Source organism: Adiantum capillus-veneris, chromosome 2 (assembly GCF_014529385.1).
Source record: "Adiantum capillus-veneris isolate H3 chromosome 2, ASM1452938v2, whole genome shotgun sequence".
Lineage (NCBI taxonomy): Eukaryota > Viridiplantae > Streptophyta > Polypodiopsida > Polypodiales > Pteridaceae > Adiantum > Adiantum capillus-veneris.
Window position 1 is genome coordinate 173,750,734 of NC_140932.1, and position 27,281 is coordinate 173,778,014.

The following is a 27,281-nucleotide window of genomic DNA, read 5'->3' on the forward strand; positions in this document are numbered from 1 at the left end:
TCATCTTAAGTTCATGGTTCCCAGCTTTTGCCTGAGATGTTCCCCCAAGATATTCACACCAATGCCACCATCCAGTATGACTCTTGAGAATGGTTTCCATTGCTTTCTCAGCTTGTAGTCCACCTGAATAACTGGAACCTCGTCATCTCAAATAGTTTCCAGGTCCACTGGTTTGGCTTCAGCCTCAACTTTTCTCTTATGCCTAATGAATTTTGCAGCTGCTGGTAATGTCTTCCTAATATCATCGAGTCCAACTGTTAACTTCTATATTCTCTTGTAGACCTTAACATATATCTCATCATGTTCATTACCAGAGCTATTGTCTGAACTGAAAGATTTTTCCTCCTGACTATCTTCACAATTCCATTCCATTGGTTCCTCTTGTCTAGTTGCTAGTTGGCTCTGAGGTGTATTCTTTGATTGATCCTTCATTAGACCAGTGGATCTAGCTTTGGCCAAGTCTGTTCTTACTTGTTGTACCTCATTTGCCAAACTTTGTACCACAGATCATGGATTCACTTGTTCCAGATGCCATCTTCTCATTCTAGTGTTTATGTCCTTTTGAATACTGGGTCAGTAGCTTCTGAATTATGTGAACCTTAGAACATTCGAGTTGTTCTAGCAGCTTCTTGGCCAAATTCCTAGTGATCTTTGCTACAAGCTCTCGCTATTCCTACCATTCATCCACTACCTTATCCTTGCCCTTAGCCTTCCAGACTCCCTCTGTTGCTACCACTCTCTAGTTTTTGCAGTCTACTTTCCCTCATTCTCATATGGGATCTCCTCAATGACGACCCCCTTGCTTATGGTTACTACCCTGACCAACAGTGGTTCGGTTGCCTTCTGGTCGATGCTTGTAGTTTTGGCACTTCTGGGCACTGGCTGCAAAATGTCCATATTTTTTGCATGTATAGCAATTGAGGCTTTGCTTCTCAAAATTTCCTCTACCTCTGTCCCTACCGGCTCCTCCCTGGTACCTCCTATGCTAGTGTCACTACCTCTAGTACTTGTGCTGGCTTCAATTTCCTTGGACCCACTAGCCCCATCCGCCTTGACTGCTTCAGGATTTGTCAGTGCTATCATCAATAGATCCTTTCGTTTCTTGAAATAATGAATTTTGATTCCACAATTACACACATGACCATAGGTGCTACAAACTGAGAAATTTACAAAAGTTTTATTGTAATGACTCGCAAAAGCTTCAATTTTTTACTTGGGAATTGAGAGAATTTCAAGTTTGTCCTTATTTTCACCGGTTAGGGAAAATGTGTTCTTCTAACCCTACTAAGTGGGCACCTAGCGCCCACTTGCATGGGGGGGGGAGAGAGAGAACTTTGAGTCAATTCACGTGGTTGAAAGATTCCGCACAAGTGCGCAACCGACAACCGACAACATTTTTGTTCGTGTACACGCGTGCAGATCCAAAAGGTGCAGATAAAACAAGCATGCTTTCTTTTTGCGAAGCCAAAAAGAAACTTCACACCAAGTTTTTTTTTTTTTTGAGGTTCCCCGCCTGCTCCACCTTCACCCCTAGGAGCAACTTGGCAGCTACTTTCCAATCAGTTGCAAACCACCCACAAGAACTGAAACAGTTTGCAAGTGATTGGTAGCCAGTTGAGAGCCAGAGATCCACCTGAGCTGGACCTTGAATGACCACACATGCATTGGGGGGGGGGGGGGGGGGGGGGGGGGGGAGAGAGAGAGAGAGAGATAGAGATAGAGAGATAGATTTTATTATCGTTCTCGGAGGTCAAATATGACCTATGGAACCAAAGTTACATGTGATGTAGTATGTGTATGGCTGATAAGTGACTCTTGATGCTCCAAAATTGTGGTGATGAGAGTCACAATGGAGAGCCCACAACACTGTGGCTGGGAGAGGAAAGTGTGTAGGTCTAAGTTATGGCTGAAAATGTGAGAGAAGCAAGTTTGGATGTGACCAAAAGCTAAGCACTCTAGTAGTGTGTGGTACTCAGACTCTCAAACTTGCAGTGAGCAAAATGTGTACATTCAATTTGACCCTTCTCCATTGCCCCAACGCCCTATCTCACATCGAAGGAAATGGGAGGTAAGCCGAATGGCTGTGATAGTGTGTATCACCAACAAGGGGATAGGCTCAAGCATGTAAGTGTGAGTACGGTTTTCTCTTTCACTGAAGAACATGGTTTTGTAGTTGGGGGCAATATGGGTGGTGTAATGTATGAAGCATGACCCACTGGATTTCTTCCCATGCGGAATTGACAAATCACCTTCTCATAGATTCGAGAAACTACAAGCATAAACTCACTTGGCACTTGGAGTTCTTCCATCCTTCTCCACAAATTGTTACATGGAATCATATCAAAGGCTTTCTTAAAGTCCACAAAAAAACAATACAATCGCTTGCCTTTCAACCAAATTCCTCCATGAGAGCACGAAGAGTGACAAGATGATCAATGGTGCTATGGCATCGACAAAACCCACTTGTCCCTTTGCACGCTTGTCATTATCTTCAGCCCAATCACTCAATTTCATCTCCATTATGCACCCAAACAACTTTGCCATTAGAGACCCAATCATTATAGTCTGGTAGTTGTTTACATTCTTTACATCCCCTCCTTTATGCAAAGGCTTAACCCAATTAGTACTCCAATCATAAGGCATACCATGTTGAAGTGCAAGGTTGAACATATCACACATCCACTTATGGGTAAAACATTGGCAATGAGCATACCCATGCTATTACACATGTGTAAAAGTAACTTTCCATAGTGATCCGGCTCTTTCTCAAACGATCATACAAGTGAACTTCCTCCAACTCCCTTGAAATGTATGGCATATCAAATTGTTGAGTATCATGTTGCAATGTTTTTGTGCGACCATTCATATCCTCAAATACAATAACATCACCTTCACCTTTGAAATAAGCAATGTGCTCTTCTAAATCAAAAAATGGATGATCTCTATCTATGCAAGCATAAAAGGGAGAATCATGATGAGGAATGTAGTAACCGGCTACAAAAATGGGTGCTCTTTTTGGTGTCATAATTTTCAGCCATACATAACGTTTGTACTTGTCATCTTTCACAAATGATACAAGATATTCCAATCCTTTCTTAACCATACATGCTACCCCTCCTTGTCCTCTTCGTTGCTTAAGATTCTTTGACCATATCATTGAATGTACATTGTAATTCTCCAAGCCGTTAATCCTTTGTGTATCATGCTCCCAAGTTTCAACAAGAAGTACAACATCGGCTTTGCTTGTTAGTTCATCAATGCCAATCCCCGCATTCCATGGGTATCCATTACAATTCCAAAAGCATATTTTCAATTGTAACTCGGTCTCATAGGTCACGCATCCCTATTTGCTCGAAGGACTTTCCTCCTCCTTGGACACATTTTCTTCATGAGAGATCTCCTTGTTTTTCTTATTCTTTTCCTCATATGCCTTGTGACGCATATTTTGTTGCTTAATAGTGCGATCTTCACATACAAAACATTTTGTCTCCCTCAAATAGATCCAACTATTATCAAGGATAATCTTTCGCTTGGTCTCATCCGGCACGGTGCATACAATTGGCCGTTCTCTCGAGCGAGGAGGTCTTTGCTTCCCCACTCTATGTGTTCCATAGACCGTAACTCTGGACTTGCCAAAGTGGGTTTTGAAGAAATCTTTGATAACAATGGCAAGAGAAGGAGGTGTCTCTAACTTCTCTTCGGGAATTCCACGAATAATAATGTTCTTGGAACGTCGCTACCGTTCCTTCAACTCCTCCACACCCACATTCTCAACATTCTTTGTTTAAACCATAGCATGCATGAGTGAGGAATTAGAAACCACATTGCTACCACATACATCATCCCAAGACTTTTTTGTGCATACATTTTTCATGTCGCATACATCTTGGCTCATGGTGTCAAATTTATCCTCTTTCAATACATGGTCATGCTCTACTTTGCTCATCCACTCCTTCAAAGCATTCAAGTCCGCAAGAGAGCGTTTACATTCCTTGACTTCCTCTTCATCAAACGTGTTGTTTGCATCTCAAGTGTCCTCTTGAGATTCTCATTCTCAACCACAAGTACCCTTAGTGTACCATTCTCCATTGCAAGTGCTCGTAAGTCTTCGCCTTGTTTGTTTACGTTCTCTTGCAATGATTTCAAGTATGGCATGATCATGGTTTCCGATGTCGTTGGTTGGGTGGTTGTGTTGAGAGAGAGAGAGAGAGAGAGAGAGAGAGAGAGAGAGAGAGAGAGAGAGAGAGCATACATGGTTGCATGTCATGTGTAAATTTTTATGAATATCCACAAAGCAACAAAGGCTCAAATATTTTTAAGCGATTCGTGGGCGAGTTATTTTCCTCCAAAGCCAAAGAGTGTTTCAAATGTAGAGATAGCATTTATGGAGAGAAATATGAAATATGGAGACTTCTCCCCTTCCCCGCACACACGCACCGCACGCATTCTTTGCACAGAGGGCACTTTCAACTGGTATCAAACCTACGACAAACGATGCACATGTAATGGCTTCTTGGCTAGGTGTAAAGGTGACGGAGCTCTGCTATGGAAGCTCGACCTTGGTGGTGGTAGAGCCGCCAAGGAGGAACAGAATCAAAGGCATCGAGAGGAGATCTCGGAGCACTGACATGCGCAACCCCTTTTCTGGCTTGTAGAAGCTTGAGAGATTCTCAGAGAATCTACAGAGGAATCGGGAGATCATTGTAGAAGGTCAGGCAGATTTGAACTTGAGGGAAATCTTGAAGGAGAGCTTGAAGAAGTTGAGCATCTTACAACTTCGAATCAACTCGACATTGAGCATAGAATCGAGAGTTTGCGAGCTGAGCAAGGTAGTAGGAGCTTGAAATCGAGGATCTTTGCAAAGAATTGACCAAGTAAGAGCTCAGGGGCTACAGAGCATCCGGGATAGTAGGTTGGGCAGCCACGATAAGGTCTCTATGCAATTAGGAAGCAACATGCAAGAGAGCAAAGGGGGTTGAAGCCATGAGATATTTTGTGATTAGCACTAACTAGAAGCAAAACCAGTGTGGAAATTGAAGCTCTCTCAAGCTCATTGAATTAAGGCTTACAAATCCAAACGTTTTATTGTGAGCAGTAGCACTAAAGCCTTTGAGCAACAAGTAAAGTGAGGAAAATCTTGTTGGAATTAGGGTTGCAGGAAAAACACAGCTTGGAGAAGAGGAAGGAAGCTCAAGGCACACAACAGAGCATGTATTTTTTAGTGTGCAATGGAAAGATAAAATAGCCCTAGAGTGATGGGCGTATATACATTACACGGGGGAAAAAACCTCCTAGTGAGGGAAAAAATGGCCAGGCGTTCCTAAGTGTGTTCACACACATCACTACCACATGTATATCGTAACAAATCCCCCTTGGGAGTGACACGGTGAGTGAGAGATGGCACATAGAGTATAGGGAAGTGCCATACTTTGTGAGGACATGATCAATCCACAAAGGGGAGTAAGCCCAAAGCTTTCGAAAAAGATTCAAACTTCTCATTAGACAATGCCTTTGTGAAAACATATGCAAGGTTGTCCTGTGTTGGCACATAAGCCAAGCTAATCTCTCCTGCTGAGAGCATCTCCCTACCATCGTGGTAATGCACTTCAATGAGCTTTGTGCAAGCATGAAAAACTCGGTTCCTCGCAATTGCCAATGCGCTCTGACTATCAGTGTAGATAGTGTTGGCAGTGTCCTATCCAGCATCCAAATTAGCCATAAGGCATCTAAGCCATACACACTCAACCGTAGCTGTGTGAAGACTATCCTATACTCAACCTCACAATTGGAAGTGGCCACAATAGGTTTCTTCTTTCTCAACCATGATATGCATGAACTATCGAGCATGAAACAAAAACCATTTGTGGAAACTCGTGTGTCAAAACAACCAGCCCAATCTGAGTCCAACAATGCATGTAAATATGGCGGCAATGATCCCCCCTTGGGATAAAACAAGCCAAGATGTAAGTGCCACTCAAGTAGCAAAAAAATCCTTTTTGACAGCATGCCAATGCTTAGACCCTAGGCTATACATGAATCTACTGACCTGTGAGACTACAAAGTGAATGACAGGCCTTGTGTTGCACACATAAATAAGGCAGCCAACAACAAGGTGAAGAGTGACATTAATAGGATCACCAGCATCATGAAGACTTAATTTCAAACCTGTTTCCATGATAGTGGCAATAGGTCTGCAATCCTCAACTCCAAACTTACATAGCAATGTCTCTATGTAACTTGTCTGACACAAGGCAATACCACCATCACACTGCTTAAATTGTATACCCAAGTAATGATGCAACATCCCCAAATAATCTATCTCGAAAGTAGCATTCAAATGATCTTTTAATTCAATAATATATCTCTCATTTGGTCCAGTGATCAACAAATCATCCACATAGAGAATGACAATGAGAAGTACATCACCATCACATTTTACATACAATGTGCTTTCTGTTGGACTGTTACGAAAGCCTTGACTGCTTCAGCCCATACAAAGCTTTCTTACATTTTCACACTTTATCTTCCTGCCCTTTAATGACAAAACCGTGAGGCTGCGTCACATAAACTTCCTCAAATATGTCACAATTCAAGAAAGTAATAACAATGTCTGACTGATGTATATCCCAACCAAAATGAGTTCCCAATGCACATAGAAAATGCACAATAGTCATACAACAAATGGGAGCAAAAGTCTCTTCGTAATCTATGCCTTTTTGTTGTGCATAACCCTTTGCAACAAGTTGAGCCTTATAGCAATCAATCTCACCATCCGGCTTGCATTTCAAATTGTAAACCCACTTTGTACCAATGGCCTTTTTGCAAGGTGGTAAATCACATAAAGTCCACGTGTCATTTTCTATAAGTGCATTATATTTTGATTGCATAGCAGCCATCCAGTTTTTTGAATTTTGTGCTTCATTAACAGACAGAAGTTCCTCAACATCACATAAGCTAGACGCAGCCAAAGGATAACAATCTGATGCATAAGATGCATGGTGAGAACCTAAATGAGTATGAGTAGACAAAGGTGCATCCAATTTACTGTCACGCAAAGTATGCACCATCCATTTTGGCATGCCTCTAGCCTACTCATTCTCAACCATTTCCTCATCAAGTACATCATGTACATCTGCATCAGTAATAGACTGATTTGTAAAATTTTTAGAAACCCCCATAGGCTATACATTTGCCTCATTGGAATTTACATTCGAACTTCCACCACTAAAATGAGGCAATAAAGTGTCATAAATGTCCTGTGAGCTTACATTATTGTCTCTAGTACATGACAGCAAGGGCTGAACAGAATCTTCCACAAACACAACATCTCGTGAGACCAAGATATGCTTTGTTTGTGGATGATACAACCTGTAACCTTTGCTTTCAGCACTATAACCTACAAAAATGCACTTAATTTTCCATACTGCATTTGTGGCACCAAAGCATAAGCAGAACAACCAAAAACATGCATGTGCTCATAGAAGTCTTTCTATCATGCCATGCTTTATAAGGAGTCAATAGACTGCAAAGATTTTGTAGGACACCTGCTAAGTACATAAGTGGCACACATGATGTCCTCTAGCCAAAATGAGTGCGAAAAAGCTTGAATTTGACCATACATCGTGACACTTCCATAAGTGACCTATTTTTCCTCTCAAAAACACCATTTTGCTAAGGTGTATATGGCACTATGCATTGGTGTTTTATCCCACGACTAGCCAAAAAGCATTAAATTCATGAGACATATACTCCCCCCCCCCCCACGATTTGAACGGAGGGTATCCATAGTACATTTCAAGAAATTTTCAGCAATAGCCAAAAACTGTTTGAACCACATAAACACTTTGGACTTTTCTTTAAGCAGATACACCCATGCATGCCTGGAGAAATCAGTAATGAAAGTCACGAAGTAAAGGTAATTGCCCAAGGGTGAAGTTTGCATAGGTCCACAAACAAAACTATGCACAAGCTGCAACCTGCATGTAGTCCTAATTAAACCATCCTTTGGAAACTTCAAACGCTATATTTTACCCAAAATACAGCCTTCACAAACATGTTTGACAGGTCCTTCAAGAGGTGGCAAAGAAGCAACCATGTCATATTTTTGTGAACGCAGCAAACTGGAAAAATTCAGATGCTCAAAACGTGCATGCCAAAGTTTTGCAGTTGAAATAGCCTTAAAATTGACAACTGCATTTGCAAAATTCTTCCCACACTTCTCATACAAAGTGATCGTATACAGTCCACATCATAAAATGCCAGATGCAACAATTTCATCACCAAAACTGAGACCATGTACTATACATCTGTCATCCACAAATTTGACTACAATTCTAAGTCTAGCAAGTGCAGATACAAACAAAATATTATTCTTGATCACAAGTACGTACAATGCATCAACAAGTGTGAAAGAACTGCCATTTACAAGAGTAAGCACAATCTTTCCCATTCCCTGAAACGGATACGAGGCATTGTTGGCACAAGTGACAGTATTCCCATGAGGTACAAACTCAAGAGAGGTAAACAAATCACGATGTGAGGTATTGTGCTTTGTAGCACCACTATCAAAATACCACACATGTGAATCTGCAGCAACTGACATGCATGCATCATGGATAGCAGGATCATAAGCACACTCTGCACTAAAAGCCCACTCTGCATCTACATCAACATCACAATCTCCTTTCATAGAAGACTCTACAATAGTTGCACTTGTATTGGACCTTGTAGTTCATCCAACCTCTTTCTTCTTAGCCTCTTTTGCCTTCAATTTAGACACTTCTTGATCAATTTATCATTAGCTTTACAATAATGGCAATGCATCTTCTTTTAGCCCTTATCACCAAAATTCCCAGACAAAGTGCTGCCAGCAGAAGCATTAGAAACAAAAGTTTCTCCACTCGCAAAAGAATCATGAGAAGTGGTTACATTATTGTTATCACCTTTTCTTTGAGCAAAATAAAATCCTATTCAACTGCATGTTGTTTAGCCCTATTTTTTTTAGAAAGTGACTCTTACAACAGCAATGTGCATAATGCATCAAACTTGACAACTTCAGGATTTCCTTGGGTCATAAGTCTCCAAGTATTAGCAAAAGTCTAGTAAGAATTTGATAAAGGGTCAAGAACAGTCTACACAAGGGAACTGTCAAAAATGACTTCCTCTACAAAAATAAGTTGCTCATTTATATCCTTGACACCAACAAGGAAAGTGTCCATTTCATCTTCCTCATGCATAATCTTTGACTCTAGCTCTTTAAGAAACAATTCAATTTTTGCCTCATTGTGACTTGCATAAAGACCAACCAGAATATCCCAAGCCTGGTTTGCAAATTTTGCTGAACGAATGTGAGGAGTAATACTGCGCTTCACAGACAATGCGATCAATGCATGAGCCTGCGCATCTCTTACATCCCAACAAGCTTGCTTAGCCACCTGCAAAACAGTTCTAACAACAGTAATCCTTGTAGCAAAACATGTAGCATCCTCAACATTGCCTATATCCACAGAATCAAGATGTACATCAATGGCCTGCACAATGTTCTAAATATCCTTTGACACAAGGACATGTTGCATCATGTAAGCCCAGATAGGGTAATTGTCCCCATCCAATATGTCCGCAGCAACAAACATCTTGAACACATCTATGTTATTTTCAGCCATGGCGAATGCATGTATCTAATGTGGAAGTTGTCTGAAAAGAGGAGAAATGAAGCGAGAACAACACGTGCTACATAGCACAAACCAAAAAATATTGTAAGGGACCTCTTATGCAAAAATGGTACTAACAAAAATCTTGCACAAAATGACAAAATAGCCTACAGTGGAAATGGAGGCCAAAAGCTCGAAGATCACAAAAGCTCACAAAAATCTGAGAAAGTGAGCAGGCGTGTGCTTGAGGTGCTGGTGACTAAGCCTGGGAGAATGCAACGTGCTCTGATACCAATTGTTGGAATCAGGGTTGCAGGGAAAGACACACAGCTTGGAGAAGATGAAGGAAGCTCAAGGCACACAACAGAGAGTGTATTACTTAGTGTGCAATAGAAAGAAAAAATAGCCCCAGAGTGATGGGCATATATACAATGCACGGGGGGGGAAACCTTGTAGTGAGGGAAAAAATGCCCCTATGGTCCTAACAAAGTCTGAGCAAAGTAGTGTTGGTGTTTTACATTAACTTGAGATAACACTGAGTTGAAATTGAAGAAAGTGATGGCAATACGATAATGCTACCAAGCAAGGCGCATTGTGTGTGTGTGTGTGTGTGTGTGTGTGTGTGTGTGTGTGTGTGTGTGTGTGTGTGTGTGTGTAGCATACACACACACACAGAGTTTGAAGGGGGTGCAACCTATCAACAATGAGGAAAGAACGGATGCATTGCACCCCTCTGGGCACACACACACACACTAGCTTGAGGCACACATGGGTAGTGGTGTGCATTAGAGAGCAAAGAGAAGCAGGAAGTGATTGCAAGAGAGAATTAAAATTGATCCATTTTTAATTCTCTAAGAGTGTGTACACACACACATTGCCACTGAATCAAGGCATTGAGCAATGAAAGAGACTCGGGCAATAGGTTGAGTCAACAATGGTATCAAGAGTTGGAGCGAGAAGTGAAGAGTGTGCACGCGTACACACTGGCTTCATAGGCAATTAAGCTCGATTATTCCCTTGCATTGGCTTGGTGATCGAAGGCGTCCGATCACCCCCAGCCTCGAGCAAGAGAGAAAGAGAGTAGCTTGGGCCTAGTGCCATTTTTTCTGCTTCTTGGTGATTCAACTAGCTACTTCCATCCGATAGCAGATGGTGGCATCAAGCACTTTTCTCGGCTTTGACTTAGCGAGAGCAGTTTGGCTCTCCTCTGATGTAGCCTCGCCATAAGCTACCCTCCCACATCTATTCTAGAGCAATTTTGCTCCGATGGTTCCCCATTTTCCTGCTTCGACGGACCATTCCGGAGTGGATTTCCCTCAAGCGTGCTCAGCTCTTGGATGGTGTTTACCAATCGATGAGGTAGTGTGTGCTAGCTTCTAGGCTATTTTGCTCACAGGTTGCACATTCCTTTCAGTGTAGACTATGCAGCACAAATAGTGCTCATATATCACTATGTGGGTCATTCCAGAGAGTGATTTCAGCACAATTTTGTGCAGTTTATGCTATACATGCATATGTGAATATATCGTGAGCTAGGTATATCTTGCAGGTGGCAGATCCACAGATTTATAGGTATTTTAAGACAAGTGTAGTCATCCTAGAGCCACTCGTTCAGGAGTGAACTATTTTGCCAGGCTTTTGGCAAGTTATGTATACCATTTGTGGATCTGTCAATTGAGACACTAAGTCTCTATTGATGCTCTATGTAGGTTTGGTGAGTTTTTACCTAGTTTATAGAGGAGACTCTGCTAGGTTTTCCCCAATTTCTCACCTTGTTTTGTGGTATCTGCAGTTTACTCTTTGATGGCTTAGTGATCGAGTTTGACTCCCACTTTTGACAAGTTTTGTTAGTAGCATATGCTCATGTGACTAAAGATCACAACCTTTATAGGTTTTTTCAAATTTATGTAGTTAGCTTTCTTGTGGGATGCGTTTTGAGTGTGTTTGCTCACTACTTGCATATATGGTTATACACTTTGCCCTCGATTAAGTTGTGTTGGAATTAGGGTTGCAGAGAAACACACACAGCTTGGAGAAGACGAAGGAAGCTCAAGGCACACAATAGAGAGTGTGTTACTTAGTGTGCTATGGAAAACATAGATAGCCCTAGAGTGATGGGCGTATATACAATGCTCGGGGGAAAAAACCTCATAAAGAGGGAAAAAATGCCCCGGAGGTCCTAATGTGTTCACACACATCACTACCACATGTATATCGTAACAAATCCCCCCTAGAGTGATGCGGTGAATAAGAGCTGGCACATGAGTAAAGGGAAGTGCCATGCCCTGAGGACATGATCAGTCTACAAAGGGGAGTAAGCCCAAAGCTTTGCGGAAAGCTTCAAGCTTCTCACGAGACAATGCCTTTGTGAAAAGATCTGCAAGGTTGTCCTGTGTTGGCACATAAGCCAAGATGATCTCTCCTGCTGAGAGCCTCTCCCTGACATAGTGGTAATGCACCTCAATGTGCTTTGTGCGAGCATGAAAAATTGGGTTCCTCGCAACTGCCAATGCGCTCTGACTGTCAGTGTAGATAGTGTTGGCAGTGTCCTGTCCAACACCCAAATCAACCATAAGGCATCTGAGCCATACACACTCAACCATAGCTATGAGATTGCCCTGTACTCAGCCTCACAACTTGAAGTGGCCACAGTAGGTTGCTTCTTGCTCAACCATGATATACATGAACTGCCAAGCATGAAAAAAAAACCACTTGTGGACACTCGCGTGTCAAAACAACCAGCCCAATCTGAGTCCGAAAAAGCATGTAAGTCTGGCGGAAATGATCCCCCCTTGGGATAAAACAATCCAAGATGTAAAGTGCCACTAAGGTAGCGTAAAATCCTCTTGACAGCCTGCCAATGCTTAGACCCTGGGCTATGCATAAATCTGCTGACTTGTGAGACTGCAAACTGACTATCCGGCCTCGTGTTGCATAATAAATGAGGCAACCGACAGCAATTTGATAAAGAGTGACATCAGCAGGATCACCAGCATCATGTAGACTCAACTTCAAACCTGTTTCCATGGGAGTGGCAATAGGTTTGCAATCCTCAAGTCCAAACTTACATAGCAATGTCTCTATGTAACTTTTCTGAGACAAGGCAATACCACCATCACACTGCTTAAACTGTATACCCAAGCAATGATGCAACAGCCCCAAATCTTTCATCTTGAAAGTAGCATTCAAATCAGTCTTAAATTCAGCAATATGTCTCTCATTTGGTCTAGTGATCAGCAAATCATCAACATAAAGAACCACAATGAGAAGTACATCACCCTCACGCTTTACATACAATGTGCTTTCTGTTGGACTATTACGAAAGCCTTGTTTGACCAAATGAGTGTCAGCTTTCTCATACCAAGCATGAGGAGATTGCTTCAACCCATACAAAGCCTTCTTACATTTGCACACTTTGTCCTCTTGTCCTTTTATGACAAAACCGCGAGGCTGCGTTACATAAACTTCCTCAAATATGTCACCATTCAAGAAAGCAGTAACAATGTTTGATTGATGTACATCCCAACCAAAATGAGCTGCCAATACACATAGAAAACGCACAATAGTCATATGACAAGTGGGAGCAAAAGTTTCTTTATAATCTATGCCTTTTTGCTGTGCATAACCCTTTGCAACAAGTCGACCCTTATGGAGATCGATCTCACCATCCGGCTTGCGTTTCAACTTGTAAACCCACTTCGTACCAATGGCCTTTTTGCCAGGAGGCAAATCACATAAAGTCCATGTGTCATTTTCTATAAGTGCATCATATTCTGATTGCATGGCAGCCATCCAATTTTCTGAATTATGTGCTTCATCAAAACACAGAGGCTCCTCAACATCATGTAAGCTAGACACAGCCAAAGCATAACAATCTGATGCATAAGATGCATGGCGAGAGCCTGAACGAGTACGACTAGACAAAGGTGCATCCAATTTATTGTCACGCAAAGTGTGCACCAGCCATTTTGGCATACCTCTAGCCTGCTCATTTTCAGCCCTTTCCTCATCAAGTACATCATGTACATCTGCATCAGTAATAGGCTGATCTAGAACATTTTCAGAAACCCCCATAGGCTGTACATTTGCCTCATTGGAACTTACATTGGTATTTCCACCACTGAAAAGAGGCAACAAAGTGTCATAAATGTCTTGTGAGCTTACATTACTGTCTCTAGTACATGACAGCAAGGGCTGAACAGAATCTTCCACAAACACTATATCCCGAGAAACCAGAATACATTTTGTTTGCGGATGATACAACTTGTAACCTTTGCTTTCAGCACTATAACCAACAAAAATACATTTGACAGCCTTATCATCCAATTTTCTGCGTTGCACTTGTGGTACCAAAGCATATGCCAAACAGCCAAAAACACGCATGTGCTCAATAGAAGGCTTTCTATCATGCCATGCTTCATATGGAGTAATAGACTGCAAAGCTTTCGTAGGACACCTGTTAAGTACATAAGTGGCACACATGATGGCCTCAAGCCAAAAAGAATGCGGCAAAGCTTGACTTTTGACCATACATCGTGCCATTTCCGTCAGTGACCTGTTTTTCCTCTCAGCAACACCATTTTGCTAAGGTGTATAAGGCACTGTACATTGGTGTTTTATCCCACGACTAGCCAGAAATGCATTAAATTCATGAGACATATACTCCTCCTCTCGATCGGAACGGAGGGTGCCCATAGTACATTTCGAAACATTTTCGGCCATAGCCAGAAATTGTTTGAAGCACATAAAAACTTCGGACTTCGCTTTAAGCGGGAATACCCATGCATGCCTGGAGTAATCATCAATGAATGTCACGAAGTATAGGTAATATCCCAAAGACGGAGTTTGCATGGACCCACAAACATCACTATGCATAAGTTGCAACCTGCATGTGGCCCGAACTGAACCATCCTTTGGAAACTTAGAACACTGCATCTTACCTAAAATACAGCCTTCACAAACATGTTTGACAGGTGCTTCAAGAGGCGGCAAAGAAGCAACCATATCAGATTTCTACAAACGCAGCAAACTGGAAAAATTCAGATGACCAAAACGTGCATGCCAAAGTTTTGCATCTGAAATAGCCCTTGAATCTGCAACAGCATTTGTAAAATTTTGTCCACACTTGTCATACAAAGTGAGCTTATATAGCCCACGGCACAAAAGACCAGATGCAACAATTTCATCACCAAAACTGAGATCATGACCTATACATCTGTCATCCACAAATTTGACTACAAGTCCAAGTCTTGCAAGTGCAGATACAGACAAGAGATTCTTCTTGATCCCAGGTACATAAAGTGCATCAACAAGTGTGAAGGAACTGCCATTTGCAACAGTAAGCACAATCTTTCCAACTCCCTTAACTGGATAAGAGGCGTTGTTGGCACAAGTGACTGAGTTCCCATAAGGGATAGACTCGAGAGAGGTAAACAATTCACGATGTGAGGTAATGTGCTTTGTAGCACCACTGTCGAAGTACCACACATGTGAATCTGCAGCAACTGACAAGCGTGCATCATGGACAGCAGGATTGTAAGTGCACTCTGTGCTAAAAGCCCATTCTGCATCAATATCAGCAACAGTCTCCTTTCACAGAAGACTCAACAATGGCTGCATTTGTAGTGGAACCAGCATTTGCAATGGAACCATCCTCTTTCTTCTTAGCCTCTTTGGCCTTCAACTTAGGACACGACTTGATCAAGTGATCATTGGCTTTACAATAATGGCAACCATCTTCTTTTTGCCCTTATCACTAGAATTTCCAAACGAATTGCTGCCAGCAGAAGCATTAGGAACAGAATTTTTGCCACTCGCAGCAGCAGAACCATAAGAAGTGGCTGCATTACTTTTACCACCCTTTCTTTGAGAAGCAATAAAAGCCTGTTCAACTGCACGCTGCCTAGTCCTGTTTTTTCTAGAAAGTGACTCTTGCAACAGCAATGTGCATAATGCATCAAACTTGATAACTTCAGGATTTCCTTGGGTCATCGGTCTCCAAGTACTAGCAAAAGTTTGGTAGGAATCTGGTAAGGCATCAAGAACAGTCTGCACAAGGGAACTGTCTGAAATGACTTCACCTACAGAAATAAGTTGCTCATTGATATCCTTGACACTAGTAAGGAAAGTGTCCATATCATCTTCCTCATGCATAATCTTTGACTCCAGCTCTTTACGCAGCAAAGAAATTTTAGCCTCATTGCGGCTTGCATAAAGACCTGCTAGAATATCCCAAGCCTGTTTTGCAGATTTTGCTGAAGGATGTGAGGAAAAATGGTGCGCTTCACAGACAACGCAATCAATGCATGAGCCTGCACATCCTTTACATCCCAACGAGCTTGTTCTACCGTAGGCAAAACAACTCTAACAGCAGCAATCCTTGCAGCAAGACCTGCAACATCCTCAACATCGCCTACATCCTCAGAACCAGGACGTACATCAATGCCTTGCACAATGTTCCAGACGCCCTTTGACACAAGAACATGTTGCATCATATAAGCCCACATAGGGTAGTTGTCCCCATCCAACCTGTCCTCAGCAGCAAACATCTTGAACACATCTGTGTTGTTGTTGTCAGCCATGGTAAATGTTGCACCTAATGTGAAAACTGCCCGAAAATAGGAGAAACGGAGCGGGAACAACACGTGCTATATGGCACAAACCGTAGAAGACTATAAGGCACCTATTATGCAGAAAACGACACTGACAGAAATTCTGCGCAAAATGACTAAATAGCATGTGCAGTACTGCATGTAGTGGAAACGGAGGCCGAAATACCCAAAATCAAAAATCTATAGTGAAATCGGAGCAAGTGAGCAGGCGTGTGCTGGAGCAGCTGGTGACTAAGCTCGGGAGGACGCAACCTGCTCTGATACCAATTGTTGGAATTAGGGTTGCAGAGAAACACACACAGCTTGGAGAAGACGAAGGAAGCTCAAGGCACACACCCGGGGGATTCACTCTATATACAAAACGGGACACCACCTGCGAGCGGACAACTTTGATAAAAGCCCTATATACAACTCATATTAGGGAATATGACCCCCCTTTCTACGCTTATACGATAATCAATGAAGAAAACTATCATACCCCTATCGTACATATAAAATTTAGATCTCACATTATCTAATTGAGTAAAACTAGTTAAAGAGTGTGTAGCATAGTGATTTGCAACATACTAAGGAACCACTTCTGTTGATAACTAGATGTACCCTCAATGTGTCTTAGTTTGACTTTCAATCTATGTGCTCAATCAGCCTGCATCTATCCAAAGCTGGTGTAAATCAACCCTTGACATGCTCCAAATGAGCCCTTATCTATGACCGGCTTGATGCAAAATTTGATGTGTAACCTGGGAAAAAAAACTTCCCCTAAATTTATATGAGTTCTAGGGCACATTGGTGACCAATCGTTATAAGTAATCAATCTGGGACAGTCCCCCCCCCCCCCCCCCCCCCACCACCACCACCTAAATATGATACCCCTCTCCCTTATTTTTAAGCTTGGGAGATAAATTATTGGGGGCCTGCCCCTAACTTATACGCTTATGTAACTTGTTTAAAAACCCCCCTCCCTTGCACTTACGTGGTGCGATAAGTTTTCCATGGTGAATCCCCCGGGGGCACACAATAGAGAGTGTGTTACTTAGTGTGCTATGGAAAACATAGATAGCCCTAGAGTGATGGGCGTATATACAATGCTCGGGGAAAAAACCTCCTAAAGAGGGAAAAAATGCCCCGGCGGTCCTAATGTGTTCACACACATCACTACCACATGTATATGGTAACAAGTTGTTTTTCCTAGATTGTATGCATGCAAATAGCAAATTGTGGAGCTGTTTTATGCATATGCAAGCATTGGTTTTGATGCGACTGTATCATGATTTTTCATGATTGTGTGGTGATTGAGTGATTTCCCACTTTGACATTCACTGATGGTAAGAGACATGTGTGATAGTTCAGAGTCTACAGACATGACTCGTGAGAGACGACAATCTCATAGTTGCCGATACTTGCATTGTTGGCATTTTGGTCACACAAGGCACGTTTAGACACCACTATTTCAGATGTATGAGGTAGAAATAGAGATGTATGCATGATGTAGATGAGGTTTTTAGACATGCTACAGCGGTGGCTTCATGTGCCAGTGACGGTGATGTCACGTTTATCTTTAGCATTCCTCCTGCTTACATGTCTTCAAGAGAAGTGGCACTTCTCCCCGTTGGTTGCTATATGAGGATACAATTTTCCACGTCACACCACATTGTGAGTGGTTCAACATTCTCTAGTGGGAACTTTGGTTGTGTACACTTGGCCAATGGTTCCGCATATAGCATTGCAGGTGCCTGAGATGTTTGTTTGTCATTGCCCAATGGTGCATCCTATATGCTATGACATGTGCACTATGTTCCCCCATCTAAAATAGGTTTTGATCAATGAGATAATTAGCATATTGTGGAGCATTTTGTGGGTGCCAGACACTGCTCAGAGAGCAATCTTTCTAGATGCATTACAGATCACTAGTGATTGTCAGGGGATCCCGCAATGGCTTGGTATACCCTATACATGTATCTTAGGTACAAGATGACATATTCTCATTTTGTTGTTGGCATGTGTTGAGCGAGAGGAGACAAGACGTGTCTCCTTTGTGGGTGAGCTCCATAATGCTCACAAGATAGACTCATTTGGCTATGCAGGACAGTAGACTCTGTAGAAACAAAGGTAGAGTGGCAGTGCTCTAGTGAGACACAACAGGTGTTGTCAGCATCTGTGCAGGTAGAGGTAGAGCGGGTATGCTCCCTACAAACCCAAGCAAAGATTACGGACATGGAGCTCTTTGATATACTCATGCTAGAGGTTGATGAGTTGATGCCAGGACACATAGTTTCCCCTATGGTTGAGAGGGATGTAGTCATCCCAATGTCGACGATGATACATCTATATGCGATGAGTAGTCCTAATGATGCAATGGTTGCAAATAGCACAAGGGAGGCTAGGACAACCAAGTTTGCATAGATTTTGTCAGCGTTCTAGCGTCTCATGTACGACCTACTACTGTACCTACTACTGTCGAGGCATGACCTTGCAGCTGCAAGTGGGAGCATTTGCAGCAAGGATTGTCAGTTGTACAGTGACTGACACTAGCATGACGCATTGTGGAGCTATGTAGACCATACACATCTGCAGGATTTCCAGGAAAGCTCTAGCATGGATACGCATGCTCGCCTATCACTAGAGTCGATACAATTGCATGTAGATCGATTAAGTGAGTGAGTGGGTGTAGGTTGAGAGAGTCTCTCACCTGTTTTTCTTGTACATACTAGTAGTTTAGCTAGTAGGTCCCACTCATCGGTGCATCGCCTTTAAGTAGGAGTATATTAAGGTAAAGGCTCTATGCCTCTACCCATGGTCGAGTAATGATTGGGGTAAAGGCTCTATGCCTTTGCCCATGGCTGGCGGGTGCTAAGCGGTTGGGCGTCTACCCACATTCCTAATTCTTTATATACCCCAAAAAAATTAAGGAGCTCTTCTACTTCACCTTGAGGAGAAGCTCCACCCACACAATGTCTCTTGCTCCCCCCCTACCGTGCATGCATGCATCGCACACATTTTGTGTACACGAACGTACTTTCAATCATTCCTTCTAGCAAGGAGAGAAATGTGTACAACTTGAGATACTGCAATATTGTAGAGAAGATGAAGACTAAGGAGAGAGTTGTCTTATGTAACATTTAATGGCCTAGTAACTTGTGTGTAGCGGAAATTAGCATGATCATAGTGATCATTTCATTAGAATAGATTCCTAATGAGAGTAACAAGAGTGCTTGGGTGGAGAGAGCAAGAAAAAGCATAACACCTAGTTAGATAGCATGAACAATACTTCAAAAGAGAGAAAAATTTAGGCTATTGACAAAAGTTGAGGACCGGATTTTCATGGAGCCGGTCCCCCCTCCTCCAAAAGGCTTTGTATTATGGTTTCTCCCATCAAGAGAGACATTTTATAATACAATTCTTTGTGTTCCTTCAATACTAGCTAGTGCAATGAAGATGGAAACTTCAAGCACTAAGCAAAACACTTATTAAACACAACATCAATTCCCTCACGGTCTCAGACCCAAGACCTCACACACCTTCGAAGAGGGTGAGAGCTAGCGGTGTATGAGAGTAGATTGAGAGGAAGAAGGAGTAGTCTTACGAGAAAGATGTACATCCCCTCACATAATCACTCATATTATCATAGCTTAGCTTAGTAATTAGCCTGGTAGAGGAGATGAGCATGCATTGAAGCTTGGTTGGATTTGCATCACAAAGCCAAGAGTTGTTGGTGTAGGCCTCCCTTCTCACAAGCTTGGAGTAGGTGATAAGCTTTCCATTAAAGCTTGAGAAGAGAGAGAGAGAGAGAGAGAGAGAGAGAGAGAGAGAGAGAGAGAGAGAGAGAGTCTTTTTACTCCACACATAGACTAGTGTGAGTGTGTAATGCAATAATGCCTTGAGAAAATCATCCCTCTCTCTGTTGGTCGACCCCTCTTGCTATTTGCTCATGTAGACACCCCATTGGACCTCCTCAGACTTAGCCAATAGAATTTCAGGAGCATAAGTGATAGCCTTCTGACATGTGTCCCCCTTTCCCCTTTTATGAGAGCTTTAATTAATGCAACTAAACTCTCATTGGAGCCCTTTGTCTCCTTGCCAATAGGAATCAGGCAAGCCATTGGGCTCTTGAATGCTCATTGGACCCCTTGGGAGACTGTCCAATAGTCTCCTAGAGAGCTTAATTTCCATTGGTTCTTTTATTAAGTGTTTTTAAATTAATTAAACTAGATTTACTCTAGCCTAATTCTCATTGGTCCACCTCCAAGGTCATCCAATAGGATTTGAGTACACCTTGTGGGCATCTAGGCTAGGGAGCTGACATGTGTCCCTCATTCCCTTTGTGTAAAGGGAGCTTGTGTGTGTATGTGTGTGTGTGTGTGTGTGTGTGTGTGTGAGTTTCTCTCTCATCTCCTACAACTAGGGCTCGCCCCCTCCTATGTAGGGATGCATGAAGACTTTTTGGGACACACACAAAGCATCCAATTTCCCTAAATGTTTGACCTTTGGATACAATCTTTGAATTTTGGAACCTTAGCATTTTGGAAGTCTTAATGGGCTGAACTTTAGGGTCTTTTAAGCCCATTGTTGCACATTTCTCTTTTGTAGATGGCCTCCCCTTTGGATCCCTATTTTTCCTCCTTTGGATCCCTACTGTGGCCGGTTGCCAGCTTAACCAATATTCTAGCTTTTTCTCCCCTGGCACTTTCCCATATTAAATGATCAGTTCAACATGAGAAAATCATATAGGAGAATTGAATATTAATTATTATGACATTACCTCTCTCTTGAAATCATAGTCATCCTCGACTATGGGGTAGAGAAGATAAAGCATATTAATTAGTCCTTTTCCTAGCGGGTAGACGATCCCTATGACATCGTTCCAGAATGGATGACTAGTCCATTTGGCTCCCGAAAGCCTAAGCTTCCGCAAGCATGTATGCACATTAGTCATATCAATCTTCCATAGTAGAGTGACAAGCTCTACTTGGTGTTCGAGAGACGTCGTCTCCGCAAACTTGATCTAAGCATGCATACTACTTCATTTTTGTGCACAATAAAGAAAAAGAGAGTCTTATAAGATAAAAACTTTGTTCATTTTTAACATTTGTACATTTGCTTACTCTTGGGAAGCATTGTAAGCATTGACAAGGTTTAGGTTATGATTTAGTTGTATGCCCTGCATCCATCTAGCATCTTCAAAAGGATAATTTTTAAACTTAATAAGATATCGTCGGATAGTCTTACCACCTCTTAGTACCTTGTCTTCATGTCGAAGGATGGACTCGGGCTGCAGCACCTCTTCTTGGTCCTCAATCTCCGGTGGGTCTTTAGTAGTTGGTTCTTGGGGTGGCTCTGCTTTGTAAGGCTTTAGTAGGCTCACATGAAAAGCATTGTGTATGAGCCAATGGCTGGGCAACTTGAGTTGATAGGCCATCTCATTGATTGGTCTAAGAATCTGGAAGGGACCATAGTACCTTTTTGCTAACTTAGCGTAGTACTTTTGGTGTCCTGTAGGATTCTTGCCCGTCATGTGCCTTAATTGAGCCTTGGGAAATTTGAGTAAGACCCAATCATTTTCTTTAAAGGCTTGGGCTCTTCTGTGCTTGCCAGCAGCAGCCTTTTGCCTTTGTTGTGAGATAGAGATAGCATCCTTAATCTTTTGGAAAGATTCTTGTAGGTCTCGACTATACTCATCTGCAGCAAAGATCTTCCCGTGTACCTTAAGTAGCAGGGGACTTTTTGATCTTCCCTCAATTATCTCAAAAGGTGCTTTTCCCGTGGAAGTATGTACAGTGTTATTGTAGGCATACTCCACTAAGGGTATGTACTTCTCCCATTGGGATCTTTGATCTACTTCCATTACATAGGCTTTTAGTAGATCAAGAATTGTTAGGTTAGCTCACTTTGGCCATCCGTTTGCGGGTGATAGGCCAAAGAGAAGTTTAGCCTTGTTCCTAAATTCTCAAAGAGACCCTTCCAGAAATTACTGGTCATTCTAGGATCTCTATCCTACACTATGGACATTGGCAAGCCATGGTACTTGAAGATTTGTGAAATGAAGAGGGTTGCGATTTGATGGGCTTTGATAGTCTTTTTGACAAGTATAAAATGAGCTTGTTTACTAAACCTGTCTACTATTGTCCATATTCTCGTATTCCCATGGATAGACTTAGGCAATCCAAAGATAAAATCCATAAATATGCTCTCCCATGGTGAATTAGGGATTGGCAAAGGTTAAAGCAATCCAGGTTGCTTCCCTCTGTCAAACTTCGTCTTTTGGCATACCACACATTTAGAAACATACTCTTGTATGTTTGCTTTCATGATAGGCCAATAGAAATATGTTTCAATCCCCTTTAGGGTAGACTGAATCCCTCTATGCCCCGCATAAGGAGGAGCATGAGATTCATACATTACTTTCTCACGGAGTGAGTTAGTAACCCATAGTCTATTGCCATAGAGAAGATAACCATCTTGTAAAGGAAATGGTTCCTCTTTCTTCCCTAATGCAAGGGCTGAAATCACATCTCTAAAATCGGGATCAATAGCATACTCATCTATCATAGAAGATAGATCATTGTGAGTTGCTATGGAAACCGCATTCACTCTCGGCTGTCTTGAGAGTGCATCGGCTACTTGATTATGCTTGCCAGCAATGTGAGCAATATGAAAATGAAATTGCGAAAGGAAATTTTCCCACCTCATTTGTTTGTCGGAGAGCTTGGTCTACGTCATGAAGTACTTACTTTGGTGATCCGTTTGTAGAATGAAAGGAGTCCCCAATAAATAGTGCTTCCATGAGTCTAAGCCATGTAGAAATGTGAGGAGTTCCTTTTCATATATACCTAGAGCTTGCTCAACAGGGTCGAGCTTTCGACTTTCATAAGCAATGGCGTGCCCTTCTGGGAGCAAAACAGCTCCAAGGCAATCACCACAAGCATCACATTGGACCTCAAATGGCTTTGAGAGATCCGGTAGTGTAAGCACAGGTTGAGAGATAAGCTTTTCTTTAAGCTTTTTGAAAGCATTGTTCTCCTTGGCAGACCATGCGTACCTAAAACTTTTTCTTTGTTAGGTCATGTAATGGTCCTGCTATTAGTGAGAACTTTTCTATAAAGTGTCAAAAGTATGCACACATACCTATAAATCTTCTTAGTTCATGAAGATTCCTTGGTTTAGGCCATCCTTTTATTACCTCTAATTTTGATGGATCCATTTGGATGCCATCTTGAGAGATAATGTGACCTAAATATTGAATCTCTTGTAAGAAAAATTCACTTTTCTTTCGATTAACATAAAGTTTATTCTCTCTTAGAACTTGAGATATCACTTGGAGGTGTTGCTTGTGTTCGTCTAATGAATTAGAGTAGATGATGATATCATCAAAGAACACTCCAGTAAAGGTTCGGTGAGGCCTGAATAGCTTCTCCATCAAGCGGTTGAATGTAGCTCATGCATTGGTCAAGCCAAAAGGCATGACAATATATTTGTCAAGACCAAATGTAGTGCGAAATGCGGTCTTTATAATGTCTTGATCAACTATCCTTATTTGATGATAGCCACTTTTTAGGTCAATCCTACTGAAGTAGGTGGACCCTTGTAGCTTATCAAATAGGTCTTCTACCCGTGGAAGGGGAAACCTATTTTTGATATTGATCCTATTTAGTGCTCTATAGTCGACACACATACGATATGTGCCGTCTTTCTTTTGCACTAATAGCACAGGAGAGAAAAATGGAGATGAGCTAGGCCTAACCATGCCCTTCTCAACTAACTCATGCACTTGCCGCATAATCTCCTCTTGTTGAGCTTGAGAAACTCTATAAGGAGGTTTACTAGGCGGTGAACTTCCTGGAAGAAGTTCAATTGCATGGTCATCATTGCCTCGTTTAGGAGGTAGCTCACAAGGGATGTCGTCAATAAAGACATCTTTAAACCCCTTGAGAAAATTGGATAACCCTAATTCCTTGTGAGTGTGTTTATTTTTATTTGTTAAAACATTAGATTCATTTTGAGAATCTTTAACAAAAATCATGTACCCGAAAATAGAGCTCTTTATTGACTTATTGAAAGCTTGCGTATGTACAATGAGTATGGTGTTACCCATTTGCTTGGCATCTATGTACATATCTTTTTCCCTGAACCTAAAGTAGATTCTTCTTTCAGGGAATTTAACATTGGCAACCATGCAATCAAACCATGGTGCCCCTAGGATTACATACTCATGCTTGAGAGAAGAGATAAAGAAGTCCTCTTTGTCCACATAGCTTTGGACATGGAGCCTCAGTTTCTCGATTAAGGGAGTGACTGAAGCTTCTTGCCCCTTGAAAGCACCATCTACGGGTAGGACATTTCCCATCTCGTCAGCTTGTATGCCTAGCTTGGTGGTCAACTCTGTGGATATGAAATTGTGAGTAGAACCAGGGTCAAAGAGAATAAAAGCATCATGTTCTCTTACCTTTCCCCAAGCATGGCATAGAGGAGATCCTTTGTGGTGAGTTTTCTCCTCTGGATTTCGACCAAGGTAGCTCTAGGAGGCTCATGGCGGGTGTTGTTTTGGGGACAAGCGTGGTACGCATGCCCTTGCTGACCGCACTTGAAACAACGGTTATCCTTGCGATAATGCTCAAGCTCTTCAGGAGAGAGTTTTTTTTTGCCTTTGTAAACTCCCTTCTCCTTAGCTTTGTTGGAGTTTCCCTTAGGAGACTTTTGGGCATTGTCCTTCCACTTAGGCTCATTGGAACCCTTGTTTTCCATGGGCTTAAAATTTCTTTTAGCCCTCGTTTGGAAATTGATTCGAGAAGCTACCATAGTATGGTGTATAACTTCCGATATGGTGCGTGGCCTTTAGGAGTTGACATACTCCGCCATTTCTTCAGCTAAGCCTGCACAAAATTGTTGCTTTTGCTCTCCAAAATCCAACTTTTTGAAGACAGTGGCTTTGAGTTGTAAGTCCCAAAACTTTTCTACATATTTGTGAATGGATTCGTAGGGAGAGAGCTTCAAGCTTTGCCATTCGGTGAGTACTTTGTCTTTGGCATCGATGGCCAAAAACTGCTTCATAATGGAAGCTCTTAAAGCTTTCCATGTTTGTGGAACTTCACCGTTGGCCCGTAGGCTAGACCACCATTGTCTGGCCGACTTTTGATAGTGCATACCTACATGGCGCAGCTTCGAGGACTCCGTGAAGCCCTCATCTCCAAACGCCGCATCAAATTGTTGGATAAAGGCCAAGACTTTGTACGTAGCACCAAAGGTGCCATCGTAGGTAAGGAAAGAGATGCTCTTCCCTCCCTCTTTGAACTTCTTGAGCTTGGACGACCACTTCCATGCGGCATAGGATTTCCTATGGCCTCTTCTTTTTTATGGTTCAAAAGTTGCACCATCACTTTCTTCAGAAGATGAAGAATTTGAGGAAGATGGAGAAGAGGGTAACCTCTTTCTCGCCTTTTCCTTGCCTTTATCTTCTTTGTCTTCACCATCACTTTCATAAGAGGAAGAGGATGAAGAAGATGGAGAAGAGGGTGTCCTCTTTCTTGCCTTTTTCTTTTCTTGCTTTTTGTCATCCCTCTTTGAATTATGGTGTGGAGAAGCATGCGATGGTCTTCTCTGTTTTCGAGGTGATGGAGAGCGTTTAGCCCGCCGTCTTCCTGGAGCCATCTCCGCCGAGGTGGCAAGAGACTCACTTCTTTCTTGTTCCTTTGGTGGGGGCTCTTGAGTTCTCCTTTGAGAAGGAGATGCATCATCAAGAAGTAAATTTCTAAGCCCTTCATATGGATCCTCTTCTTCTTCCCGAATCAGAGAGAGGCCTCTTTTGGAAGCCTCACAAGGAGGCTTCCTAGGTACTCTCTCGTCATGGTGGGGAGCTTGGAGAATCCCATGAGCATGAAGCTACCGTTGCACTTCACTTTGGAGGGATGCATTGCCCATGGCTTGTTGAAGCCTAAAAACAAGATAGTTAACAAGCATAGGGGCATCATTAGTAGCCTGCTCATTAGCAAAATCAAAGTTATCAACATTAATTTCACTCTCTTTACTATTGTCAGCCATTCTAACAACTTTTAGGTGTAAACTTTTTAGGTGTACTTTGGCACTTCAAGCCCTAGTTGCTACTCCTCTTTACCCCTTCAGAAAAAGCACTCAAGCTACTGTACCTGTGGCTCAAATACCATTAATTGCAAGGAATAGAAGAGAGGGTCGTTCAACACCAAAATAGCACCGGCTCCTGTCAAGCTTCTAATAGCTCAATAGTGGTTAAGCCGTAGGCAAGCCCCGTAGGACTCCACTATTAAGACCATAGCTCTCGACAGTGATGCCCATTAACTACACAAAGGCAAGCGCACTGCAAGGCTGAAAAATCCCTATTCTACTTACTCGCATGCAATTAATAATACCAACCATTTATAGCTAGCTTGAGGACCTCCCTTCTTGAGCAAGAAAAGAGAAACCTTGTGCTCTGACACCAATGTAACATTTAATGGCCTAGTAACTTGTGTGTAGCGGAAATTAGCATGAACATAGTGAGCATTTCATTAGAATAGATTCCTAATGAGAGTAACAAGAGTGCTTGGGTGGAAAGAGCAACAAAAAGCATAACACCTAGTTAGATAGCATGAAAAATACTTCAAAAGAGAGAAAAATTTAGGCTATTGACAAAAGTTGAGGACCGGATTTTCATGGAGCCGGTCCCCCCTCCTCCAAAAGGCTTTGTATTATGGTTTCTCCAATCAAGAGAGACATTTTACAATACAATTATTTGTGTTCCTTCAATACTAGCTAGTGCAATGAAGATGGAAACTTCAAGCACTAAGCAAAATAATTATTAAACACAACATCAATTCCCTCACGGTCTCAAACCCAAGACCTCACACACCTTCGAAGATGGTGAGAGCTAGCGGTGTATGAGAGTAGATTGAGAGGAAGAAGTAGTCTTACGAGAAAGATGTACATCTCCTCACATAATCACTCATATTAGCATAGCTTAGCTTAGTAATTAGCATGGTAGAGGAGATGAGAATGCATTGAAGCTTGTCTCTTG

General features: G+C 42.1%; 1 pseudogene; it reads right to left on the reverse strand.

Moving 5' to 3' along the window:
• On the reverse strand, positions 1-26,293 carry LOC147464085 (uncharacterized; annotated as a pseudogene).
• Positions 26,294-27,281: the final 988 nt, after the last annotated feature.